Source organism: Cupressus sempervirens, chromosome 4, assembly GCF_028749045.1.
Source record: "Cupressus sempervirens isolate cs-2001-9-10 chromosome 4, ASM2874904v1, whole genome shotgun sequence".
Taxonomy (NCBI): Eukaryota; Viridiplantae; Streptophyta; class Pinopsida; order Cupressales; family Cupressaceae; genus Cupressus; species Cupressus sempervirens.
Genome location: NC_143121.1, coordinates 397,914,424 through 397,917,873, shown reverse-complemented (window position 1 = coordinate 397,917,873; position 3,450 = coordinate 397,914,424).

Sequence of the window (3,450 nt, the reverse complement as noted above, 5' to 3'; positions counted from 1 at the left end):
GGTTGTTGAGCATGGGGATGAATAAATGATGGAGCCTACCAATGCTCAAATTGATCCACCCAAAATTGAAGAGGCTATCAAAAAGGTCAAGGTTGCATGGACTTATTTGAGGGAAGGTTGGTTAATTCCATTTATGGAGAGCATTGGAAGGCATGATGAGAAGGTTTCATAGAAGTTTCTTGATTCTTGGAAGAATCACTAGGTGAAGGTAAATGTAGTCTTGTTAGAGATAATTGACAAGATAATTTCTTATCCCACTAGTCTACATTATACGGAAGGTAAAAAATGGAGAAAGAAGTCAAGGGTTGCAAACAATACTATATTGTAGAAAATTGTCTGACCCTACAAGGCTCCTATTCATTTCCATGGTGGCTTTTTTCATCAGAAGCTACCAGATCCCTAAGATATGGTTTTGTATATCATCATGCGGTACATTACAATAGAATATAGAGTTAAAGTGCATTACTATCACCATTTCCCCATGCTTAACTACTTTAGGAATAGGAAATGTATCTCCTTTCCTTACTTGTTATTGTGTTCTATGAAAGACTATGTGTGGAATATAGACAAGAAGAGAGAAGAGGATAAAAATTACTCTATTTACCACCAAGCCTTAATACTTTCCTATTTAACTTAGATATAAAGTATCACACCCATAGATTCCTAGACCAATTTGTTCCCCTCTCAAAATCACTAAGGTTCCCCAAATGTCTCCCCCCTCTGTCGAAAACCATATTGATAAGGAGCCCTCTAACACTACTAAAAATGTTAAAATGGAGAAAATTAAGGTCTTAGATATTGAAAGCACTGGAGATATTTATAAAAAGGCCTCCAATAGGTTTATTAAGAGACTTGGGGATAACAACCCCATAGCCACCCTTGGTAAGGAGAAACCTATTAATTCTAAGTCCACTAATAACTCTACAAAGAGAGGTGGACCTAGATCCAAAATGAAATCTTCTAGTAGAAATTATGGTGAATACAAGAAAGAAAAGGCATGTAGTAAAAGGGAGAATGAGAAAGACATTGGTGAGGATCAAGATAGTCTTGTGTCATTCTATCTATTTGATACTCTTAAAAATGAGGTTAATATCACAAATTCTAGAAAAGAAGGTGATATGAGTGAGAAGGAAACAAATATATGTACTCTTAGAATCCTTAATATGACCATTAAATAATTTGTGGTGGATCATGTTCAACCTGATTAATTGAAGGGAGGGAATATAATGGAGGGAATTCAAAATTATAAGATCACTATGGGGCATGATGATACTATCAAAAAATCTCTAGATAACCAAATTTTACTAAACTAGAGAAATCCATCACCACCTTGATCAAGAAAAATGAAGACCTATAGGAAAAACTTGTTAGGTTTGCCAAATTTTGTATACTTGTGATTCATTATGCTACTACCACTCTTCACCTTTTGGAGGGTGGGGAAGAGGAGAGTGTAGATGCCAAAGACATGGACACTAGGCATTCATTGTATGGTTTTTGGGTGGATTATTAGATATCTTTGTTGCTAGAGAACCCAAGGAACTAGAGTAAGAAGAGTTAGCCCCTTCTATTTTATTTACTTTTGCCAATGGTTGCTAATTTCTACTTGGCCCAAGGGTTTTTTTTTTGTTAATTACTAGATTTGCTTTATGCATAGAGAGGATTATTGGGCTAGTTTTATGAATAATTATGACAATATTATAGTGCTTAGATGTAGTAAGTTTAAGTATAGAAACATGCTAGCCTAAGGATTTTGATATTAAAGATGGGGGTTGATTAATAATTTGGTAATGAATTTAGCTATCCTTTAGCTTTGTACTTTTTTAGACAAACCCCTATTTTGGCTAGGTTTTAATATATACAAAAAAAATAAAAGATTAGATCCTCAAATCACTTTTTTAGATAGCAACCTCTTATTCCTAGGTGATTGCAACAATAGATTCTAATAATTTCATATCTTATTTTAAATATAGTGATGACATATTCTTGTGACTTAATGGTGAACAGTATCTTTGATTAACATAAGAGATGGTATTTAATTGACATAGCACACAAACTTCTAATAAAGATGTACACCATATGAAGCACTTGACCAATGTGATGTCAATTAATTAGAATTTTTTCTTTGTTTCTATTCTTTCCAAAATCTTATTATCTATTTATTCTGAATAGAAACTATGAATATTCCCTAGATTCATTTATGTTTGATGGGTAAAAGTATAAAGTTGTGTCACCTTTTAGGCTGACTTATCAGAACGACTGAATTTGAGTATTTCTATCCAATTTTTTTTAAAAAAAATTTACAAACATATAATCTTGATAAATTTATTCTAGCTAATTTATATATGGTCTGACATGTTTCCAATTGGAAATGTCTATTAAATACATGTTTTATTCTAGTTTGTATCCAATTGTTAAAGAAATAAAATTATTTCAAAAAATGACATTTAAATAACTCTTACTACTTTTTATATTTTTTTTTAACAACATATAAACACCATTTAATATAGCTCAAAGTCAATAATATTCTCATATAGATTTTATAGTGTTTAAATTAGATATAGTATGTTGTAATTAAAAACTTCTACAAGTAGATATTTTAACATTCAACAAGATGTCAATTTTAAGAAAGAAAAAAATATTAAATCAAAAAAAAAAAAAAATCAAATGAGTTTCTAGAGGAGAGTGTCCTCTTCTAGAATGTATAATTTTTCTTTTGGGTAGAATAGATTTATTTTTAAAAATGTGGAGGGAGATGAAAATTATCAATTTAAGGTGAGTTGAAATTTTAATCATTATAAAAGAGAAAATATAGTTCTAAAGAAATTTTTTATTTTTGATTGTTGTAGATATCTATGTTATCTATAACATAAGTTGAGATCACAAGGAAATGAGTTTATTTCCATATAGTTTTGTGGTGGAAACTAGGCCCCTAATTTTTAGCATTTTTTAGGAATTAAAAATTTGTCGTTAAAAATTAGGAAAATATACCAATTCTTATTTCAAATAATCATTAAAAATTATAATTGTAAAATTAATCCATTTCTACACATTTCATTATTTTACTTTATTTTTAAATTCTTAATAATAATACCAATTTTATGTCATTTAAGCTGAACAATTGTACTTTTGTTAGCCTTTTCCTTTATAAAAGGGTGACAAAGGTTTGTACTTGATAATTAATTTTACTTTATTTGTGCTTGATGATTAATTTTACTTTATATAACTTTCATTTGATGCATTCATATATGTATCTCATATATAATATCCATGTTGTTCATGGACACCAATTCTTAACAAGAGACTCCAACTCTAACCTATAATTGTCGTCGGCTCTTTCAGTGGTGGATAATCTTATACTTTTAAAGATAAATATTATTTTTTAACTTGGCTCAAAAAAAATTATTAATTTTAGGGCACTCACTTTTCAATATTGATTCTCAAAGTCTATAA